The sequence below is a fragment of the Phycodurus eques genome, chromosome 22 (genome assembly GCF_024500275.1).
Source record: "Phycodurus eques isolate BA_2022a chromosome 22, UOR_Pequ_1.1, whole genome shotgun sequence".
In the NCBI taxonomy this organism is placed as follows: domain Eukaryota; kingdom Metazoa; phylum Chordata; class Actinopteri; order Syngnathiformes; family Syngnathidae; genus Phycodurus; species Phycodurus eques.
The window spans coordinates 2,136,740-2,143,059 of record NC_084546.1 but is presented as its reverse complement, the minus strand read 5'-3'; positions in this window follow the sequence as shown (position 1 = coordinate 2,143,059).

The following is a 6,320-nucleotide window of genomic DNA, read 5'->3' as shown; positions in this document are numbered from 1 at the left end:
AGAACAAATTTCGACCGGAGAGTAGTCCAGTGGTACGGGTTGCTGACCACCGCTTGCGAGACTCGTGTTCGATCCTCACCCGGTCTTCAGTTTATATTTTATATTTGGACGTTTTAAATAAAGAGGATAAAGCGGGTATCGAACCCGCAATGTCAGAAGACGAGGTAATGTTTTAAACACCAGACCAGCTCGCCTGACAGGCGTACGTGTCGGAGGTCATATTTACAGGATTAGTGCTTGCCCCTCTGCGTGGATTGTGGCCCACCGCCACCCAACCGAAATGTTCACCCGCACCCCGATGGCTCCTCCAAGCCCTGACCGCTGAACCAACTTTTAGGCCCCCGATCAGGAATGACCTTCCATTTCAACTCTTCGTGAGGCATCTTTTTATTCTTTAAATATTGAATGAGTCTATTCATTTGAACGATGACCGTGTTGTGTCTCTTGTTGAAATAAAAGAGAAAACTGTTTTATTTTGTCACATTATGTTCTTCAAGATCTGATTTGACCACCAGAGGGCGGGATTTAGTCACATTTTGCATCACAAGCGAGACAGAGAGAGACAATTGTTTATTTTCCACTTTGTTTATTCGGGAAAATGTATCCAAATACAACTTCCAAATCCAGGCACAAAGACAAAATGGTTCAATGTTAAAAGGTATGCACACATTTGTGGAGGTCTAGTTATCAAAAGTAGTCGACAATATTGAGAAGAAGAAAATGAGTTCATCGACTTTTGCTGCAACTCATCAAAGGTCAGAATCAGAATCATCTTTATTTGCCAAGTCTGTCAAAAACACACGAGGAATTTGACTCCGGTAGTTGGAGCCAGACACCTTGGATACATAAAAACCTAAAAACACAGTACGGAGAGTCACTGAGCAATAAAAGGTGATCGGTAATGCAGATACTTTTTTATTTTTGACAATTGAGCAAATGATGCAGAATCCTCTGGCAATTTAGAGCACTTTGAAAGACAAACTGAAGCATCTGGAGCAAAACAATAATCCATGAAAACAAAAACATTAGCACCCACAACAACAACAAACAACTCCAGCCTCATGGTACAGTATTTACAGTGTATTAAAAACTGAAATACTATACTGCACTTCAGTTAATCGGGGCTGAACACACCTGTGAAACTGAGCCATAATAAAAAAATATTAATAAAACAGCACAATTGAGGTGCTTCAAAATGTAAATGAGTGACAAGCATATTGCGTTCACAGAGCTCTTGTGTTTACAAGTAACCTACTTGGGACTATTAACAAAATACTGTACATATCAAACTGTAAAAGATACATATTTATATTTATGGACTCTTGTTAATGATTGACATCCCAAAATAAAATATTTTCAGCCTTTAGCGTTGCGTGGGAACGCAAAGACCTCCTCGGGAGACATTTGGGCTCTCTGGAAGCTGGACGAGCGGGACATCGCCACTGGGATCCAGAGGGTGGAAACAAGTGCTTGTCATGTCTGTAAAAAGTGAGGAAAAATACATTACAATATAGGAAAATGCATACATAATGTGCCTGACCGCAATTTGTACGACATGATTTAGTCTTGTCTTAGCGTAGTCTTTTGATGATGAATTTTCAAGTTTCAGTTTTTACACACACTTGCACCGCAACAAACATGAAGCAGACACATTTGCAGTCGATTTAGTTTAACAACATCGGGACTAAAATCCCTTCCCCGCCCTCATCGCTACATTTTATTGGGATTTTATGTCGTTTCAATAAATGAAAACTGTTTTTTTTTTTGTTTTTTTTTAAAGCTACTCGGGCGCAGTCGGTGACGTCATTGTCAACGCATGATTACTACGTAACGATCGATGTCGGCTGGACAAGTCGAAATAAATATTGAACTAAATAACAACTTTGTTTCAATGTGTATTTTACAAAATTAATCAAATCAAAGCGACGAACAACATACCGAGCTCCTTTTCACCTTCACCTTCACGCCACCAAACGGTGGCTTGTTATTACTCGGAGGGCCGCCATGTTTTTTGTGTGTTTGTTTTGTATTCTTCTTTTGTGGTGTTCGTTCTTCTTCTGTGGTGTTTCTTTGGGGCGGTTGTCAAACTATCTTAATAGTGAACTAGCGCCACCAACTGGACTCAAGTGCGACTCGGAAAAAAAACCCGACTAAATAAATACATACGACATACTATGAGGTATTTACCTCAGTCACCTTTTGTTTCCAGGAGAACCCACCTTTTTTTCTTCTTTTTGTGACTGTTTTGATGCTAAGCTAAAGATGCTACAATCATCAGCTGTGCACTTACAATCACAAAGTGACCACGTCGGTGCCACGAGATGAGTGGATTCGTCCCCGCTCATGTAAATGAGCAGAAATACGGGCTCTTTTTTACTTGCTTTAAAAGGGAAAAACTATAACAGACTAGGATGCAGTAAGTATAAAATACCGACAAACAAACACTCGATCGACTAAAATACTGTTTTCCATTTGATCCCTGGACGAACTTGACCTGCAATAATATCTTTTTAACGCTAGAGGGAGACAGTTCCCCGTTTTATGGACTACAATACACAGGGTGGGCTAAATGTGGGCACTGAATACACTTTTTAATGACTGTAATTTATTGAAGGAAGGAAGGAAGGAAGGAAGGAAGGAAGGAAGGAAGGAAGGAAGGAAGGAAGGAAGGAAGGAAGGAAGGAAGGAAGGAAAGAAAGAAAGAAAGAAAGGTCAACCCACAACTGGACTTGAAATCCCATTTTGGAACATGAACCCTGGCTTGAAAGCAAATTCCTGTAGTTGACTAAAAGTTTAAAATGTATTAAGCAACGAGGCAAATAAACGCTGATCTACTAAATGTTATGGTTATTGTTTCTCATTTTTGTCAGTGAACTTTTGGGCCGTATTACCTACGTATTAGCAGTCCCATATTTGGCCGCTAGAGGACATTACACAGCTTCATTCTAATATCTTTTATTAGTCAAATTAGTGACAATTATAATGAAAAACTACCCCAAAACCCCCAGGATTTTTTTAAAAACATGAACACAGTATTTAGAATGCTTTAATATAAAAATGAATTACAACTCGTAGGCTGAATAAATACAGTTTCGTCATATCATGAACTGAATTTCTAATTCTAATAAAAACATTTTTATGGATCAGGGCGTGGGTGGATGTTATCAGGCCAACGTCAGTGAGGTTGTACTTTTTTTTTCTGCAGGTGTAGCAGCTCATGCAGGCCAAATGGGGGCTGCTGGTGGCACAGCAGATCCTATCAGTGTTTGGCCCAAAACACTTTGTTGTTGACATGTCCCCCCCCCTCCCTCAATTTCAGGCTGTTTGAAGGCTTGGAGACTGTCACTACTTGTACATTTTAATTGAACTTTCGACTTTAATTCAACATGCACACAGGTGTGTGCGTGTGCGTGTGTGTGTGTGTGTGTGTAGGGGGGTGGGTGAGTGGGTGGTGTGAGTCAGGCTATGAGGTATGTGTTGATGTGCCATGCGATGCCTGTGAATCACTTGTAATGTTTTTCTGGCTGCGTGTCTCGCGGGCCTTCGTGTCAGTACATGCCAACTCTTCCTCCTCCTCTTCACAAATACATTTTTGTGTCACGTTAACGGACGATTAAATGTATGCTTGACACCTCTTGCGTGTTTATTTAAGTTCGCTTTTAATTGCGAAACAGCGCTTTTGATCATGTTTGACCCACCGGGGAAAATGGAGCAACGGTCTTGTCGTCCACTAGTAGGCATTGTTTCTACATTAGGCTTTTGTCAAGAAAGTTTGGGATAGTTTTTAGAAAAAATATTTGATTAAATCGAGCAGAAAAATGTCCAATTGATCGTAAATGATAAATAAATATCAGTTTTTCATAATGGGCTTCCATTGTTGACTATTGCTTTAAAAATGCAGGTCTTCTACTTAAATAATACAGACGAAATATAAAAAATAAATCAATAAAAAATGGCAAATTAAAACTAAAAATGGGTGGGTGCAGATTTATCTGGATTTTCTACCTAGTGGACAAGCTGTTGAAGTACAGTTTTAACTTAACCCCCCAAATACCCCCCCCAAAAATAAATAAAATACAAATAAATAAATAAATCATACAATTTTCTAAAGTGAGGAATCCGATGCCATTTGAGGCTTTCTTGGATCTCTCATTTGCTGTTATAAACACACTAAATGTTCCAAAAATATTCTATACATTTTATGCTTACAAGCACTAGTCTATAAGCGTTACCAAGCATTTAAAGTACGACTATCTCGAGAGCTCTGGAAGACCTCAAGGTTCCGTCCTGAGGGTCCTCAAATTTGGTAAAAGTCGCGAATCTAGCAGAGTTAGAATCTCAGTTGCCGTTCAAAACACAGAATGTGAACATGTGCTCCAAATTTAATACATATATGTTATATTTTGCAAGTGGATGTTATCAGGCCAATGTAAGTGTTTGGTAAAAGTAGCTAATCTAGTGTAATCTAAAGTTAACGTGAACGGCGCCGGCATGGTGGTGTTGACACAGTTGATGCTTTACAAACACATCACCTGTAATTTCGACACCAAGCGTCTCAATGTGATGTTGGCTCACCATCTTAAAAAAAGTGAGAGTTATGTGTATATGACATCAGGCCTTAAGTAATAATAATCAGCGAGTATCTCAATGTCAACATGGGCCCTCCCTGTTCTGGCTTGCTCTCAAGCTACAGAAGCATTCCTGATGCATGCATGTGTGCGTGTGCGTGCGTTTCGGTGTAATTAAGCAGCGCATGGTCGCTCCTGGAAGGAGGAGGCACCTCCACGGGATATTTTTAGGCGACAAGGAGTTCTCGCCTTCACCTGAATCTTCTCCTTTCCCCCTGGGAGCGAATCGCAGCTGGCGGGATAATGGCCACCAGCACATGACTCGCAGATCCACTTCCAAGGGGAAAGATTTGAATTTTCCTCAGTTTTTGCAGGAAACATACGACTATATTCCGAAAATTACTTTTTCTTCGCAAATACTTCAACTTTGTCATAATAAAAATGCAGATTTATTTTTGCAAAAATGTGAAGTGACAAATTTTCAGTTAAAAAACTACAACTACTGCATTCTCAAAAATATTCCTAAAAAATAATTCTTGTCCGATTATGACTTTTTCCTAAAAAAAAAAAAAAAAAACAATATTCTAGTAAGAGTGAGTACAGCACTTTTGTGGGAAAAATATAACTCCACTGTATTCTTTTAATTGACAACTTTTTCCTCGAAAAAATTACTTCATTTTCGTAAAAATGTGATCTTAACTTTCTTTTGTCAAAAAATATAACTTCATTCTTGTAAAATTACCCCCCCGCCAAAAAAACAAAAATAGACTGATCTTCTAAGATTTAAACTCCCCCCCCAAAAAAAAACGGTGATGGTGTTTTTGCATCGCCGCCATGTGTCTCGGAGGAGAGCGGCGTCGTGAAGAGAAAGGAAGGGCGGGGGCGCATTGCCCCGCACGTCTGCGGGGAGCTGTCGTGGGGCCAATGACGGCGCAAGAATGCTGACGGGACAAAAGGCCATAACTGGCTTCTATAGCGGCACAAGCGGCCCATTGTGCGCTTACAGGCACGCACGCAACAGCGCACAAAATACGGAAAACTACCGTATAGCGCGGCCACAGCGGGGAAACGCTTTCCCACAACGTCGCCCACAGGATGAAGGTTCCGGGAACTTTTGGCTCTAAGAGGGAAGCGGCGAGCCAGCATTCTTGGCTGCGTTGTGTTGTTGTGTCTTCACACCTAGAAAGATTCCCAGCGCATGGACATCCTCGCGAAAGCAAACAAGACGACAACAACATACAAACAACACAACACAACGCAAATGGCCAGGTCATTTATAGATGACGTACAAAAAATTAAAGTGTAAACGACGTAAAATTGCTTTATTTTAACAAAAAACAAAAAATTGCATTTTTCATTGCAGTATAGATCAGTTCATTATAACTATTTTATTAAATGCTTAATTTTACGAATATTTTTTCCATTTAATTATATAAAATGAATCAATTAACCAATGTGTTAAAGAAAATTATATGTATATGTAAAATGATTTATGCTACTTATGTTACTTGTTTTATTATTCATAATAAATCATTCATCATTTTTAATGATAAATGGACGTTTAAAAATGGTAAATGTTTTTTTTTCATTTTTCATTTCAAAATGTTTTCAAATATTTACAATAAATCAATTAAACAATTATCTGGTAAAGTACATTTTTAAAAGTTTTTTATTGTTTATTTTTTTAACAAATCATCTGATTAATAAAATAAAATGTACCTTTACATGTAAAATTGTTTATTTTACTATTTT